Below are 18,657 nucleotides of genomic sequence, written 5' to 3' on the forward strand. Positions count from 1 at the left end.
AAGTCAACAAACCCTCCTTACTCTGCAATTACCCTTAAAACAAACAAACAAACAAACAAACAAACAAAAAAAAAAACGGGGGGGGGGACCCACCTCACTCATCTGAGGTTCAGAAACTCAGAGTGAGCCGGAGTCTATGAAATCCTGCTGCTGGGATGCTTACAGGCGATGGGGGGAGCTCACAACCGCCTGTGCTCTGAAAAGAAACCCGAGAAGTGAAGGTAGGAGGGGGCTGAAGTCTTTTGGCAAACGCACTGCTAAGTTTGTCCCTTGGTCTAGATATCACGAACAATAAAGGTGTGGCAAGTTATATGCACTTTCCCACCTCTGTACTTGGATCTTATTTTTGTGTATGAATACTACACCAAGAGATAAGCTGTATTTGGAAGCTCAAGATTAGAGTTAGAGATGCTGAGTCCGGTGGCAGACACTGTCGTTCACCAGCATGCCCACCTGCAGCCACCAGGACCTCCAGCTCCTATGCTGGCCCATAATTTGGGATTAAATACATGGGAAACTTGATTTCTTGCGCCAGTTGTTTAGAGGGAGCCAGGTAGGAGTGGATGGGATGCTGGGGGCTTATCATTTATTTATTGCCACTGTCTGGATTGTTGATGGTAGTGGCAAGCACATCCCTGCACTAGCAAGGCAAGTGTGACACCTTGAGGACAGGAAAGGGGGTGCCAGGAGTCCAGGGCGGCTACAAGAGTTGCCAGGGCCGGGTAGGGGGAGAGACAATTTGTTCCAATCCGTTGACTAGCTGCTTACTATGGTTGGAGCAGGGCTTTCCAGGGTTGGGTTCGGTTGACAAGTGAAGTTTTGCATTTCTCCTGGGCTACACCAAAACCCTTGATCTGTGTATGCCAAACACCCAAGACCTCGGGGTCTGTCCTGACCACCGACTTAGCTGAGTGACAAGCAGACATATGGCGAGCCACCCTGCTCGCTGACTGACCTGGAGAGATGCTCCCGGGTGGCGCGTTGAGGTGTTTGTGGGTCCTTTATACCCGCTCTTAGGGAGGTGCGTGGGATGCGCATCCATTCGGGCAGACCCAGGATGGGTGGGGGCGGTCCTCCAGGCTGCTCTTTGGCCACCTTGGGAACGCAACTTTTCCGGGAGTGTGGGTGGGGAGAGCATCAGTGCCTGGTGGGCGAGGCTGTCGTCCTGGGCACCCCGCCCCCTCCTGGGCTGCCCCTCCCCCGCACCCCTGCTCTGGCTCTCCAGCATCCTCACTCCGCCCAGTTCTGTGCCAGCTGCGTGGGCTCTGGTTTCGTGCGGGTTTTTTTCCCCCTTGGAATGCTCCAAAAAAACTCGGTAGAGACTACGGAAACCCCATCGGAACTGATCAGCTGCGCTAGCACCAGGCACAGCACTGGTGCTGAGCGCTCTCCGAGCCCACCTCGGTCACTTCAGCCACCAGATTGCAACTTTGCGGGTAAGAGAGGGTGCAGGCTCCGCGCTCCAGACGCGGGCCTCACATCTGGGATACTGATTAAGTTTCCTAAGCCGACTGGGAAGCAGGCTCCCTGCTAGGAGGCGGGTATCTCTGGGGGCTTACGCGAGTCACCAAGGTGCAGCAGCTTTTTAAGGTTCTTTTTTTTTTTTTTAAGGTTGCTTTTTTAAGGTTGGGGGAAAGGTTTTTTGCGAAGCTTTCTTTGGATGACCAGGGATAAGGGGGAGTTTGGGGGTGCTTCCAGGCTCTCTCTGCATCGCATTGTGAGGCAGGGGTGAGGATGAAGAGCGAACCCCCGGTATGATTTACATGGTAAACAAAGGATCAGCCCTTATCCCCGCGGTGCTGGGGAGCTCGGTGCTTGTGTCCAGCCTCCTGTGCGTCTGGAGAGGATGGAAATGACATGGTCCTTGGGCACGTAAGGTGAGCTCTATGACTCTCCAACGAGCTGAGGGCACGAAGGGAGGACAGCGACCTCCATTCAGTGGGTTTATTCCCCTCTGCGTCATTTTCCTTCTGTCAAGCAGCAAAAGCACTTTTAAGCTTGTGGTTGGACCAGGTTTGGGGGTTCCTAATTCGCTTGGCAACTGAGATTCCAGCTGAGCCAGTGACTCTGCTTGCTACTTGAGTAGATAGCTTGAATCCATGGCGCAACTTGTTGTTTCCAGCTGCGAACTGCCTTTTGTGACTCCAGAGAGAGACAGAGAGAGATAGAGACATGAGGGTGGAGGTGAGCTGGGCAGAGGGACCAAAGACCATGTGTCCAGTGTTCTCCAGCCACTGTGATGTATCCCTGCCGACTGCGGTTTTTCCCAGGGGAGCATCATCATTAAATACCGCTGGCTGCTATAAAATGTTATCAAGTTACTTACGGAGGGAGTAAGCTACTAAGCCAAACGAGTGGGAAGAGAGAGAAAACGCTGTCACTGTGCCTTTAAAATGAAATCTTCGAACAGATTTGTAAAACTGTGATAAAATAAACCACCGAGGTTCATAGGCTTGCTGGCTTTTCCCTCGTAGTCATCACAATGCAAAGTATTTTAAAATTCTTTAGGAAGAATAAAAGATTTAGCAGAGGATTTTTTTTTAAAGACTCAGACACCGAGAGTAGGAGTTGGCGGTTATGTTAACGGTGTTACGATTTGCTATTTAAAGTTATATTTGTAACGCCTACTTCTGTTCATCTGGACAGTAAACCAGGAAACATCCAGCTCTTAAGAGAAACAAAGTAGTAAGATATAGGGGTAATCCTGTCCGAAAGTCAGAATTAGGATCAAAATTGGGTTTAACATGGGTAAAGTGAATGAATCAAATCAATGCTGTAGTTAACCAGGATCAATCAGTCAGCCCGGGCAAGGTAAATGGGCATCAAAGGATATATGGGTAATTTGGATTAAAAAGGGTAGCACGGAGAGGGAGGGAGAGTGCTTGGGCACGGTTTGGAGCAGCTTTGCCTTGCCTGAACTTTGATCTGAATCTTTACACTGACTGGTGGGAGGAGGAGGAAGGATAGGCTTAAGCCAAGAAAGGCAAAGGGGCCAAAACCTAACAGGTTGGTAAGAGGGATACATCAGGGCTGCCCATAGTCCTTTGAGGGGCTATAGTATGAGGGAAAGATCTGCAAGTGTGAACTTAGAAAACTTTACCAGTGTGATCTGGAAGGAGCATTCAACCGAAGCATCAGTTATCAAAGCTGGACAGGAAACAAACATCTCTTAGCTGAAGCTGCCACGCATGGAGAGCCTTTGTAAGAATCTCTGATCTTAAGAAATGAAGCACATCTCAGTTTTCCTCTTTACAGTCATTCTCAGAGATATGAGAGGGACTAGATTTATAAGGCTTCCATTTTTTAAAAATAAAAAACTTATATCATTCATATTTGTGTTGCATTTATTTCTAGATAGCCAAGATGAAAAGAGCCAATGGGATGTGTAAAGTGGCTATTTCAAAGAGCCAAACAGTCTCAGGATAGATAGCTTTTCACAGAGTAGAACCTGAATCAGTTCATATTTTATAGAGGCTTGGAACCATGAAAACTGTCCGCCTATCCTTTCTGTTTAGTGGACCTTTGAAGGTCATTCTTGTTTAGTGTATGTGCTTCAAACTCCAAGAACCGCATCTAACCAAAGAGCTAAAAACCTGTCTGGTTAAGCATCCACACCCAGAGGACAGAAACACATCATGGTTCATAACCTACTGTGTCATTTCATGCTGTAATGATAAGGCCAATGGGCTGTTTTTCAGTGCTCTGTGGTCTTGTCTACTGGTATTTGCCTGAAGTACATGACACTAAAACTTGACTTGCAGTAATTGGCCTTAAAAATCATTGTTCCTGAACTAAAGATGATAAGCAGAAACTATACACACACACACACACACACACGTTGCATTTTGATAGTCATTTTTTATGATACAAAATAATAAACCTTTCTGATCATCCAGGCATCCTCTTACTATATTTTAAACCCGAGCCAATGAAGAGCTACAATCTCTGTAATAGTCTCTGCTTGTTATTTCTCTGATTAAAATAAAACCTCCAAGTATGCTTTTGGATATATTCTGCTCTTATTCCCACATGCTTACCTCCAGAATAACATGTCAATTCAATGAAAAGATTAACATGAAGTTCCTTTCCTACATAATGGCTATACCCTGGCAACGATAAAGATAAGCAACCATGTGTTCAATAATAAAACTTATAAACAACAGAGAAACCAGAGGTTATTTATATGAAGGTGGACGTGCAAGAATGACAGAGCAGTCACCCAGTCACCGGGACCACAAAACAGGGCTGAATATTTTCTTTTTAAAAAAAAGTCTTTTTTTTTTAAACAAGCTGGATGAACGGAGGGAGAATAGCAGCAGGCTGTTATATTTTCTTCTAAAATCATCAGTGCCAGACAAGTGATGAGATCAGATTACAATGCGCATCTTGACTTCCTAAATTCGTTGTCTGGGCTCATTAGAAACTGGCCTCACTGACTTATTTAATACCCATAAAATGCCACGAGCTTTCCTTACAGTGACTCTTACTAACGCTGAAGTTGAGAGGACACACAGTGAAGCCCGTGGCTGTGCTCTGTTCATCTCATGTTCCATAAACCTTCAGTTTAACCCAACTGTACTTGGATATTTATTTCCATCTTGTTACAGAATTATTGGCTTTACGGTTGGCTTTAGTCTCCCCAAGTTTTTCATTTCTCAACCTTTCCTATGCACAACTTTACCCTTCCCAGAGAGAGTGGAGAGTATGTATATACGCGCGCGCACACACACACACACACACACACACACACACACGCGCGCGCACACACGCACACACATAAAACCACAGACAGAAACAACATGGCTGTGTTTTCAAAACGAGCACAAACTTATACCTGATCATTCAGAACTTTCACACAACAGCCATGACAACACCAAATAACTGAGGGACAGAGAGATCAATTTAGGGAGAGGAAAAGGTCATCTAGAAAATCAAAAGGTATTGAACATATATTAATTTAAAATTATCTTATTTCATGAACTATTTAGTAAATTCAATGAAGTAGTTAAACCTTTTAAATAGCTCTGTGATGGTTCTGAAAGTTCAGTTTAAGTAGGGTAGGAAGGACTGCATTTGGACTATGTGATTATTGTAGCCAAACGCTACACAGTATTCCTTCCAACATTAGCTTGTGCATAACACACTGGTGTCAGTGGGTGATGACTTCCTAAGATACAACAGAATATATATGGGCACAGCTTTATGCCCCAAACATTTAAGATGAATTTAGATACAAATATAAAAGTATGCCTTTACCTAGCACAAAGCATTTTCTTTGAGGAGTGGTAAAATTAATGATAGGCATTAATTAAGTACTGCCCGAAGCCTGCTCTTCCCCTCCTGAAGTATATTGGAGAAGCTACCCCAAGTAATGCTTTGAGCCAGTAACATGGAGAAGTGCAGTGTACAGAACCTAGAGGACAGCAGAGTTGAAGAAGGGCGGGGCCTACAATTCTGGGCAGCTGTGCCAGGAGTTCATTATCTTCCTTTCCGTTTCGAATTTGGACTGTGATCATTTCTTAGCAATTTGGAAAATAAGCACTTCCCAGACATCATAGTTTAACTCTATGGTGAATCAGTGATTTGAAGAAAAAAAAAATCCTGTGCAAACCTGTAGTCTAAGCACTCGGGAGGCTGAGGCAGAAGGATCTTGAGTTCAAAAGCAGCCCAGGCTATAGAGTGATAGCTTATGACAAAACAAAAGAACAATGCATGCGCGTGGGCGCTCGCGCGCACATACACACACAATATGTATACCCATACACACATATACACACATATGCAGACACACACATATACAAACACATACACACACAAACACACACATATGTATACATACATATAAACACATACACACACACCCAACAACAATAGAACAAAAATGAAACCAAACTGAAGAAAACAAAAACCAAATAAACAAAGAACAACAACGAAAAAAATCCTGAAAAATAATTATATTTTTAATTCTTCCCTAAAAACTAACTGTATTTTTCCAACAATTCGTTTCTTTGTTTTGTTTTGTTTTGTTTTTTCAAATAATATAACATGGGAATAAAATCCCTGTTCCTCTTACCAAGGTAGGGTTAGAACAACATTCCTGAAGCCAAACAGGAGCTGAGCTGCTCAGCTCTGACAGGCTGCCCTCTCTGTTTTCCTTGGGCTGGGGACTGAACCCGGGACTTTGCAGATGCTGCACACACACTCCAGCAGGACCCCAGACCTAGGCACCATGTTTCCATTCTTGTTCTTTAACATAATACACATGAAAAAGAGAGTTTATTTCCATGAATAAAATTTGAGATAACACATTTTTAATCAGATATCAAGGAGAAGAGAGCTTTTGAGATGAGTTTTCACTCAAACCTCATACTCCTTAACTATTCACCACATGCCTGCACGGACAAACCAGTCAAGTTAAGACATGCTGGAGCTCTATTCCATTTATCAATGTTATACAGGGTGTTAAGACAAACGGCTTTATCTTCACTGTTTTTGAAAATGTAACTATTTATTTCACGACCTTTGGTATTTGATACCCTAGGAGATACTTGACAGTTGCGAAGACATTTTTAGTACTTTGATGTGGTGTTTCTAAGTGGATGCATACTTTTGAGATGGAAAGATTATATACAGAATCTATTGGCATGCACTAAAAGATAACACCTTTGAATGTATGAAATATTAATCGGATATTACCACCCACTTACATATTTAGTGCCTGTGAGTAAACAAATCATTGAATAGGCAGGCAGGTGGCAGGTAGGATCATGAATTTTCTGGTAGAGTTCTTGATGTCTAGAGTGACTTTCCCCCTGTTAACTCAGAAATGGGCTCAGAGCCCATATTTACTCACTCAGAAAGTTTGGTCCTGTTGTCTCAAGTACAAACACAGGCAAAGGCCTTGAGGGTGTGCCAAGGCCTGCTTTGGAACTAGACAATAAACACCTTTAAGAAATGAAGATGACACTGAAAAGTATATGAATTTGCAACAGAGATTTCTACAGGTGTTTTGCTTTTGTCATTGAGCAGGGTTCTTTTTCTTTTCGTATTTTCATAATGTCACGCTTGTGACAGATGAGTTTTAGCATAGGTATTTAATGAAGCCAACTTATAATAACATTTCCCTTATACACGTGTGTGATGGATGCCACACAATTTCTTACATTAAAACATAATCTTCCAGCCTTCATTCCACGGGTACAGCGTTCAGTCACCTAGTTGCTGAGGGGAGCTCAGCATAGGATTCCTATAACTGATCACCAACGTGCTTTGATTTATATGTTGCTGTGCCAGAATTCCTAAAGTTTTCCACTCCACTGTGCTATGACGGAGAAGTTAGAAATGAAAGAGCCCAGACACAGCTATTTCTCAGGAATGCATGCTTGAACCAAAAGAAGCCATAGCCTCTGTCCGTGATTATATTTAGCAAATTAAGTTGAAAGTTCATGTCCTAAATTTGACAGAACATGATGAGCTATTGTAGGTGACGTGGGTTTTGTCTTATTTTTGGTCTTTTTCTTGTGTATCATTAAGCTTTGGAAGTTACAAATCAACATATATTTCCTTCAAAATCAGTGGACTGGGCTGCTCAATATTCATGGATTTTGAGTGAGTCAAATAAATCAATATGTAAGGATTGATTTTTGGCTTTTTTGATGCTCTACTCAACAGGTTAAGCGTGTTAAATATATTTCTATTAAATATTTAGTTCAAAGATTAAATTTTAATATTTGAATTAAATATTAAAATGTATTCCTCTAATATATTTGTCTTTAGTATGAAGTCTCAAAATAAAATGGAATGGTGAGCACAGAGGCTTAGTGTGGGCACGTTAGTCACAGGGTGGAGAACTCACTGTGTTTTGCGATTGTCACACCTCTGATCCTTCTGTTAGGCAAAGGCATTGTTCATGCAAAAAAAGAAGGGAAGATGATACCCTGATGACCACACTGAAAGCCACACATCTGGTGTTCTTATGTAACCATAGTAGTTGGACAAGCACATCTGGTCATGTTGAATTTCACCTATATATAAGACCCAAAATATAAGGAATGCATAAACATATACACACTTAATATATTTATGTATTTGCACACACACACACACACACACTCGCTGGGGAGATAGGCTCAGCAAATAAAGGCACTTGTTACCAAGCCTGAGGGCCTGTATGGTCTCTCTAGGACCCACATGGTAGCAGGAGAGAATTGACTTCAATAGTTGTCCTCTGCATACATGCTGTCGTGTGTGCTAACAAACACACATAAACATTCACACAATAAACACATTTAACTAAAGAATAAAAAAGCCTGTAGTGAATGGGGTTTTTAATGTAATGAAGAATTGGATCTTTCTTATACCTTTCCAGAAATGTTCTTTTCTGTGACTCATACAGAGCAATCAGAGTGCCCACCTGCAAAGAAGGCTCCAATGGCCTCTAAAATTAAGGAAAAGAAACGTTTGCAGTTAGCCCTCTCTGTGTGTGCGGTGTAAAAGAGGAATGCCGGCAGAGGGGAAGGGCTTATTTGTCTATCTGGTTCATTTTAACCTCACAGCTTAGTGTTTTGGTTTTCAGTGTGCTCGGAGAGCCGAGCTGCATTTTCACCTAGCACTCCAGCACGTTCCTGGAACAAAGAGAGCCAGCAAATGATTTTCTCCTTTGATGAATAAAAGACGGTTTAATGAAAAGGTATTTCATTATAACAGCACTTATAATAATAAATATCTTTCCATCCTGTGCAAACAGCAATAGCTTCAACCTGGAAAGTAAGGGATGCCTTGTATTTGGCTCTACTTTGCAGTGAATCACGAAACCAGAACTTAAAAAACGAGCTGGATAAAATACTTAAGTACTTTTTTTCTTCCGGGTTTTCCATTTGCTGTAGTTGAAAATTTTGTATAATTGTGTGCCAGAGGTTGCTCCCTTTCAACGTAATGAGCATAATTATTCACAAAATACAAAAGACCTATCTCAAATTAACAGTCTCATAAAATAATAAATATCTACAAAGAAAACATGTAACTCATTGAGAAAAACCTAAACAAATCTAGTATTTGAAAGGATCCAATGTTGGGTAACATAGAAATATATGGATCCAAGGCAGGATTCATTTCAGTTTTCTTAAAGCAAGTTTTTCCAGTGGGTGAGTTAGTTCCTTATACAGATCTTGAGGCAAGTTAAAATCCTCCCACCTTATGGATACGATAGGACTATGAGTCAAATATTGAAAGTGATAAATGAGTTCTTCTATTCATAACACAGATTGCATTCTTCTTTTTAAGTGCTCTTGGGACTTGTGGGATTTAGTTGGATCATTTTCATCATAGTGAAATAAATATAGGATTGAATCCGAGACAGTGGCTGTCCTCAGGGCTGCATGTACTTATATAGCTCATCTATAACATTGGATAATGTCTGTTGTACATTCTCTGTGCCCTCTATCTATAGATGGGAGGGGTTTTTCTAGTTAGTCCTGGAATTCAGATGCTTAGAGAAAACCACAGAGTTGCCAAGCATAACTGCAGATTCTCTGCTACACAGCCATGCCAGGCCTCTCCATATATAGAGATGGGATGAAACTTCATATTTATGAAGTCTTAGAAAACTGTTGGATGATCATCCTGATAGACCACTGATGTTGATATATTACTGATATTGATGTTATTGATATATTTTATTTTTACAAGTTTAAATTTTAAATCCTACATAACTCAATAAGTACATTCAATTTATTTCCTCGATACCCTCAGCCACACTTTGAGAGTTTGCCAATTATTTGAAATGTAAATACAAAATTAACAAATATAGAATATATATCTGCTTAATGAGCTATAATCTTTTAAATCATTACTCTAGGTAAAATAAATCAGAATTGTATGCTTGTCTTTTGAAAAATACATATTCTTTGTTGAACATCCTCATGTATTTTGCATGGTGAAAGAAGCCTGAGCTGCTTAGATTAGCTCTGGTTTTTGAAAAAAAAATAAACAACAACAAAAAAAACCCCAAACTATTGGAGCTGAAGAGATGGCTTGGTAGTTAAAGTTGCTGGGTATTCTTACAGTAGACCCAGGTTCGATTCTCAACACTCATACAGGCAGCTGAAAATTGCCTGTAACTCCAGATTCATGGGCTCTGCTGCCCTCTTCTGACCTCCATGGCCCCTGTATGCACGTTGTGCTTAGATATAAATGCAGGTGCACACACACACACACACAAATAAATAAACACATAGTTAAAGGAAAAAGCAACTGTTAATATATGTTATTTCCTATTTTCTTTTATGCTTGCTATGATCTCTTGATACATTCCCTCCAGATGTCCCCTCTCCCCCACAATCTCATTGTGCTTGCCTGGCTCTGCTCAGGGGTTAAGAGTTCTATATTGTGTATCTGTTAGTGTATGCTGACAGTGAATTTTCTGGCTTTGATTATTGACTTTTAAAAATATTTCCTCCTCTCATGTTGAAAGTTATTTTAATTGGGCAGAATGTCCTGGTCTGGAAACTCATTTCCTTTCCATGCATTTATGGATTTCAACTCATACTTAGTTCAATCATTTCTGTTGAGAAGTCAGCTATAATTTTGAATTATTTATTTTTTAGTTGTTTTAATTTTTTATTTAGTTGTTGCAAATGTTTTCTGCTAATATTTTGCTTAGTTTTTTGTTTGTCTGTCTGTTTTTTATTTTTAATTTTTATTTATTTATTTATTTATTTATTTATTTATTTATTTATTTATTTATTTATTTATTTATTGAGGCAGGTCCTTTCTGTATACCTCTGGCTGTTTAGAAACTTACTGGTAGACCAGGGTAACCTCAAACTCAGAAAAGTCTGCCTGCCTCTGCCTCTCAAGTTCTGGGATTAAAGGCTTGGCCCATCTTGCCCAACTCAATTTTATTTATCTTTTAAGATTTTACATGTCTGAGTGCCTTCTACATGTATGTTTGTGCACCACATGCATGTAGTGTTCCAGAGGCCAGAAAGGGGCATCAAATGCTCCTAGAACTGGAGTTACAGATGGCTGTGAGCAATGCATCACATGGGTGCTGGAACTGAACCCAGGTCCTTGCAAACCAGCTGATGTTTGCCATTGCAGAGCATTCTCCCCAGCCTCTAGCATTTTATTTCCTTTAGTTATAAAATAATACACTCTGAATTTCTCCTGCTTAACTCTTAGAACACTTCAGGGTGTGATTTGATATATTTCAATGGTTTTTTGAAAACTCGGGGCTATTGTTTCTTCATATACAGTTTTGTATCATCATTTATTTCTCCATTAAAGTCACAAAATGCATATGTCTAGATTTTTATACCCCACAGCATGTTATTAATATCCTTCAGTTCTCCTTTTAATACATTTCTAACAGTTATGGTCTTTGTGTCTTTATCTGGGCATTTTTATCATTCTGTTTTCCCAAATGACATCCCCCCCACACTCTGTGGTGCCTTCTGTTCAACTGCTTTCTTGGGTACTTTATTACTGCTACTCTTATTTTTGCAGCCTTCTTAAATTTTGCCTTATGACTTATGACTAGTCTTGAATCTTATGTGCCTTTTAAAATGAATATTGATAACTCCAGTAACAAAGTTATTTGTAGGTTTATGGTCATGGAATGTTTCTTTTTTATTTTAAGATAAAATGGATATGGTAGGAGGCTGGAGAGATGATTCAATGCTTAAGAGCACTTGCTGCTCTGGTAGAGGACTTGGGTTCAGTTCCCAGAATGCATATGGAGACTCACAACCATCTGTAATTCTAGTCCAGGGCATCCAGTGACTTCTTTTGGCCTCTGTGAGCACTGAAATGCACATGGTATACAGACATACTGTGCTGGCTAGTTTTATGTCAACTTAATACAAACTACAGTCATTTTGAAAGGGCGGAACCTCGGTTGAGGGAACCCACTAGCCTAGCATGTGGGCAAATCTATGGTATGTTTTCTTGATTGCTGAGAGATGTAAGAGGTCTAGTTCAGTGTAGCTGGTGCCACCCCTAGGCTGGTGGTCCTAAGTGTTACAAGAAACCAGATTGAGCAAGCCATGGGAACAAACCAATAAGTGGTATTCCTCTATGTCCTCTGCCTCAGTTCCTGCCTTGAGGTCCTATCCTGACTTCCCTGGATGATGGACTATGATGAAACAAACCCTTTCTTTCCCAAATTGCTTTTGGTCATGGCGTTTCCTCTCAGCATTAGAAACAATAACTAAGACAATAGGTATCAGAAAAATTGTGAAGCTCTGTCACTGTCCTTTATTGAGGACTGTTCATCTTCTATAATGAACCTTCTGTGAGAGCAAGTCATTTTAGCCCAGGAATTTGGGTGACTAGAGGCTTGTGTTTGTACTTTGCAGTCCTGGTTTGACTCCATTCTCTAGAACTCAGGTTTTCTGAGAATTTGGGGACAGTTTAATGAAGTCAGTTCTTCAGTGCAGGTTTGTGTAAGTCAGGTTCTCCTAGCATAGCAAATGCAGGCAATAAGTGCAGAAAGAAGAGTTATCTCAGGCCACGGTTTTAGTGGTTCCAGTCCATTGATTGTCCTGGTGTTTGGGCCTGTGTCAGAGCACTATGGCAGAATCAGGTGGCAGTGTCAATTGCTTAGCTCATGTCCCAGAAGAGAAACAGGAAGAGACCAGATCCCCACAGACCCCTTTAAGAGCATTGCCCCAATTACTAAAGGGGACCTCATTAGGTGTCATCTCTTAAAGATTTTACTCCCAACCAATAATTCCCTGGGCTGAGGACCAAACTTTTAACACTTGGGCCCTTAGAAGAGAATAGAATGATAAATTTGTTGTCCTCATCATAAAATCAATCAAGAACTAAAAAACTGAAAAGCCTCAATTTTTTTTTTCTTTTTTGAGACAGGGTTTCTTTGTATAGCTCTGGCTGTCCTGGAACTTACTTTGTAGACCAGGATGGCCTCAAACTCAGAAATCCACTTGCCTCTGCCTCCCAAGTGCTGGGATTAAAGGCATGCGCCACCACCACCCGGCAAAGCCTCAAATTTTAAATAAGTATTTTAAGCAAAAACCCACAGAGCATAACAGTCATTCACTATTTCTCCAGTGTCTTACCAGGACACAGAGGGCTTCTGTAGATGGCCCTTCCCTTTGTCAGGTTTTCCTCCATCTAAGATGTTGGACCTTCAAGACCCAGTAAATCAGAAACTGTGTTTTCAGTTATGTTGTTTTTCCTAAATGATTTCAGAAGGAATGATTCCATCACCACAGCACAGTCAAAAGTGTTTTTTTTAATTCACAAAATTTGATAGTTATTTCAAAATGTTAAGCTAAGATGCCTACAAGGAAAAAATATTCATATGATAAAATAATAATTCATAATTCAACCCATAGAGATGACTACAGCAACAACATAGATACTTTTAGGGTCATTAATCTGCCATTTATTTTTGTAATTACCACCAAAAGTAAAGCCCTGTTTAAAATCACCAGCTCTTTGACACTGAGAACTTAAAAACCCTTGGAACCGACTTTGCATTGAGTAAGTTCCATGCAATAGGTTCACCTATCACAAATAAGTTGTAAGTTCTAAGTGATATAGCTCTGTTGTGGAAAGCAGGCACACCGCTAACTGCACAGAAAGCAGAAGTCATATAAAAGCAGTGGTGATTTGATCCCTGTCACTGAGCTGAGATGTAGGGGCCTGAGTAAGCTTCTTTTGAAATAAATACAAAAACAATGGAGAAGTGCTAGGACTCGCTCTTCTTTGCAGTAAGTTGATTAAGGCTTGATACAATGTATTTCTTGAAAGAGTTTCCACAGATAGAGCAAACATTATATTGAATGCTAATTAAAAGAGACTTTACAAACCTGCCTATCAGCCATTTACCCTGCTTCTATCAACAATGTGATTATTAAGACATTTGATTAATATGTGTACTACGTATATTCAGTGTGACCTGAATGAACCAGATCCTGTTTACATTGTGTGCAGTGTGGATTGTCATTGACATGTTTGTTCATTGACGGATTGGTTTTAAATATAAACTATAGTTGTGATCTGTGACCAAGGGATGTAATATTGTTCAAAGGGGATACTGTCTTCATAAACCTTTGACCACGGCTGCATTTTATATTTCATGGTCTCAGCTCAATCCTGATGGACTAAGGTCTACACTGCATGTTTTCAGCTCCATGCTGATATAGGAAGTGCGAGTGTGGGAGTTCCAATATTCTAGACCTAAGTACACCTAGGGATCCTCCTCCATGATCCTTATAATTTAGTATATGTCAAACTCCATAAAACTCTAGATGGTCTTTCCAGAAGACAATGTAGATTTACAGATTAGATGCTTTGCTGGTTGGCCATGTCTACAATGTTATCTTCAGATGCAGGTTTCTTTCCAGAGGGATATCCTGGCTATCACTTCTGAACTCATCTGAGCTGTGTGTAGCCATTACTTATTGACCTGGGCCTGCAGAGAGAGTGACTGGAGATGAGAAGAAGATAGGAGAGTTTGGGATCAGGAAGTCTTGCTCAAGCTGACTGTTAACACAAACAAGATTATTAAGAGCTATAGTATCTTATATTCAGTTTGCAGGGGGAAAATAGGACAGAGTCAGCAAAAAGCTATACTATGATGGGATAAAGTTAGAACTGAGCTAGTCAAACAATGCCAGAAGAACACAGGATATCTCAAGTGCCTCGAAGATCAACCATACAGCAGCCTTGGAATCCAGTCTCTTCGGGTGTAGGAAGAGTCAGGTTCCCATGAGCTGAACCTTTACCTCCTTTGAAACCTTTCCCCCAAACCTCAACAGGACCTTGCCAAGTCTGCTCCTGGGCAGGAACATAAAACTAGCCTTCTCATGGCCTTTGAAGGAACCTGGGCTCAGCCTGGTCTCCTACAGATTACTATGCAGTAGCAGTCATTCCATGGTGTGGAAAAACCATAGTTTCCATATCCATTAGGATAGCAACATGGGCAAGATGGAAGCCACATTAACACACAATCTCACTTTACTCCCAAGTTTCTCTCCTGTTAGCATCCTGAGTCCCCATGGCTAAATGCACATCGTCCACAGACTTTACACGTTCATCTAGATTCTGGCAATGATCTGTGGTGACATCTTAGCCAGCTTCCTGGTATATTTGGGGGAAGAAAAGCACACTTCCCTAGCAGTGGTGGAGTACGTTTTAGGAGCTAGCCTTCGTAATGCATCAAATTAGCAGACACCTTCATCCCTGCCTTCAGAGCTTCCCAGCCTCCATTATGTACAAATAAGAAACCCAAGGTACATGTTTCTGTTACTTATTGTCTCCTTTGTGTGAGACCAATCATCAGATCTTCCTCACCTTTCATTTTCAGATGTTTTAAACTTGACTCATATGAAGTTTGCTTCCTGGTTTAAATTTTGCCAGAGCACCATGCTTAACAGTGAAAAATAAGTTCTTCATGTTTTATAGGCTATTAGTGATCATCATATGAAGGAAATAAAACACATGTAATCTTTTGGGGCTTGATTCCCTCCCTCCACACAGTGCCTCTGAGAGTCAGTCATCTCAGGGCAGTATGGGTATCAAAGGTTAGTGCCTATTTTATATTCAACATGGATGGACCAGCTTACATTTAACCACTCACCCACTAGAGGACATTGGCTTACCTCCAGGTATTTTTTTTTTCCTGTCACCAATAAAGTTGGTATAACCATCTGTGTGTAGGATAGCTTCATTTACCTGGGCTACCTGCCCAGTGTGTAAATGTTGACTCATCCTGTTTATGTCTTTAATAAAGAGCTGTTTCTCAGAGTGTCTCTCCTCTGGGAGACTCCAACCAGCCATGCCCAAAGGATCTGGGACTTTCACTCCTTACCAGCACCCTTGGGTCTTTTAAATTATTTTTCATTTCAAACATTCTATTAGTGATCCTTCAATGTGGTGTTAATTTGCATTTCACCAATGTTTAGTGGTCTTAAACACGTTGCTATATTCCCCCTTTTTATATGGATTCCATTTCCAGTGCAGGGTCTCCTTTTGTCTTCTGTTCATTCTCCGAGTTCTTCACATATCCCATGGACTGAATGTTTGCCAGACACTGGCTGGCACATATTTTCGATTATGTAGATTGTCATTTTCATATTAATTCTAGGAAATGTTTTAGTTTTGGTGAAACCCAACTTACCATTTTTTCCACCCATACCACCCATGTGATTTCCTAGCCCCCTCGTTTTTGGCAGTGCTTTGGATTGAACTTAATCCCCCAGTTCACTAGGTGAGACAAGCACCTTACCACTGAGCTATATTTACACTGGTGACATAATAGTACTTGTCATAAAAGAATATACATACACACTTCATTTTACAATATTTTTATTATACTATATATATGCATGCACCTATACACCTATATTCTTCTAGTATCAAGATATATATATATATATATATATATATATATATATATATATATATATATATTCAGGTACCTGACAGTAATGATGAAGAACCAGGATTTAATAATTAATGGATTTCCTCTAGAAGCAGCCTGCATTTTATTCAATTTTTTATCATCCTGGTGTTTCTACTGACATACCCCTCGACAGAGTTGCAAAAGAAAACACAAACATCAAAACACAGGAAGGTAATATTTTTATTTTCTGGCTGCAGAAATTCTGTGTCAGGTAAAATGTATGTCTAAAAAGTCATCCTTTAGACCTAACTAATAAAAATACCATTTTTCAGACTCAAGTACAGCTGGTTTGTAGTAAAATTTCCTGAGAGGATGGGACCCTGCTTGGCAGAATTTGATAGTTAACAACGTCTGGGAGATGTGGTAGTGACATTGCATACCTCTGTGGTTGCTCTTCTCAGTTAACTTGACTGAATGTAGAGGCACCTGGTTGACACACTTCTAGGTATGTTTGTGAGGAAAATGTCCAGGCAGGGTTAATTGAGAAAGGAAGATCCATTGAGTATAGTTGGCATTATTCCATGGACTGGGATTCCAGACTGAATTTAAAGGAGAGAGTCAGTGACCGCTAGCTCTCTGTTCATTGGTTTTGAGATGTGGGGAGTCACAGCTGTGTGCCCATTCCCTGTGATCTCTGCCATGCCTCCCACAGTGATGGACTCTACCTTCAGATCCAGTGCTCTCATCTGGACTCTGGAAGCACTCCATGTGTGTGGCGTACAGATATACATGCAGACAAAACATCCATACACATAAACTAAAATGCAATATTAAATCTAAAAATTCCTGTTAGGGAGGGACACAAGAGTATAGGGAAAAATTATTCAGAGTACATTATATACACCTATGAAATGTCATAGAGTAACTGAACCCCACCCCCTAAAAACATCCTATTAAGACAAAAACATTTCTTTTAAAAAATATTCCTAGCCCTCTTTCTCTCCCTTTCAGAGACTTCACTTAAGTGTGTATCTGGATGATTGGATGTGTCCCTTGTTCAATACTGGTTTTTTATTTTAAAAATTAGGTTTCTCTATGCTGATTTGTGTATTTTCTTTTAAATGTACTTAATTTTAATTGTGGGGTGTGTGTGTGTGTGTGTGTGTGTGTGTGTGTGTGTGTGTGTGTGTGTATGTGTATGCGTATACTGGTGCCCATAGAGGCCAGAGGCATTATACCCCCTGTAGCTGGAGTTGCAGGCAGTTATGGTCTTGAGTCCCCTGTAAGTCAGGATGTGTGTTAAATGCAGAGTGGTCTCTCTCACTCCTTGATTAGCATAAATTCTGTTACTCTGTATTTAGGTAATCCCCCACTCCTTGATTNGCATAAATTCTGNTACTCTGTATTTAGGTAATCCCCCACTCCTTGATTNGCATAAATTCTGNTACTCTGTATTTAGGTAATCCCCCACTCCTTGATTGGCATAAATTCTGCTACTCTGTATTTAGGTAATCCCCCACTCCTTGATTGGCATAAATTCTGCTACTCTGTATTTCAGTAATCCCCTACTCCTTGATTGGCATAAATTCTGTTATTCCCTATTCAGGTATTTTCTTTAATCATCCCCATGCCACGAATCCCATCTGGTATATGTTGCTTCTCACATATGCATTTTCCACCCCCGGGATTTCCGGTTCACCCTTTCTGAGTTCTTCTATGATTCTGCTTACCTGCCCATTCATTTCCACTGCCTGGGATAGAGATGTAATAATTTTGATATCTCTTTGCTATTTCTAATTCAATTAGATGATAATCATTGTAAATTTCATTTTGTTGGATGCTCCACATTTTTATGTCCTTGTAAATTGATTTTGAATTTTGTTCTGTGACAGAGTTAAATTATAAAGAACACACTAGATCTCACTGCGCTGTGATTTTGATTTGATGAGACGGACACATCACATAGGCTAGGGCCAACCACAGGCTATTACCACACCAGAATCTTTCAACCCAAGTGGATGATTATGGTTTTTCACTCTGGCAAGAAGTGTAGATGCTAAAGTTTTCCCCAAACCTATTATCTGGTAACAGAAAATTATATAAATTGCAAAATGTAAGTCAACTGGTTAAAAATGTCCACATGGAACTCTGGATCTTACATCACTAGGATGGTGCTTGCAGGCTGAGTTCTCTGTGAGGGATTGAGAGGGAGGCCAGAGTGAAGTGTTGCTCAGGGGGCGCCTCTGATGTCTACACTTTTTTTGTTGTTTTTTTTTTTTTTTTTT

General features: G+C 40.4%; 1 protein-coding gene across 3 annotated transcripts in view; it reads left to right on the forward strand.

The window, feature by feature from the left end:
- Positions 1-1,232: 1,232 nt before the first annotated feature.
- Trpc4 (transient receptor potential cation channel subfamily C member 4) overlaps positions 1,233-18,657 on the forward strand; it is a 161,784-nt gene continuing 144,359 nt past the window's right edge. For 2 of the 3 annotated variants that reach the window (XM_029475582.1, XM_029475583.1), the window contains exon 1: positions 1,272-1,436. The gene's annotated coding sequence lies outside the window, so the exon portion shown is untranslated. Of the gene's footprint in view, positions 1,437-10,025; positions 10,031-18,657 lie in introns of all 3 variants that reach the window. The other variant, XM_021157250.1, reaches the window with a different exon arrangement.

The sequence above is a fragment of the Mus caroli genome, chromosome 3, assembly GCF_900094665.2.
Source record: "Mus caroli chromosome 3, CAROLI_EIJ_v1.1, whole genome shotgun sequence".
In the NCBI taxonomy this organism is placed as follows: Eukaryota; Metazoa; Chordata; class Mammalia; order Rodentia; family Muridae; genus Mus; species Mus caroli.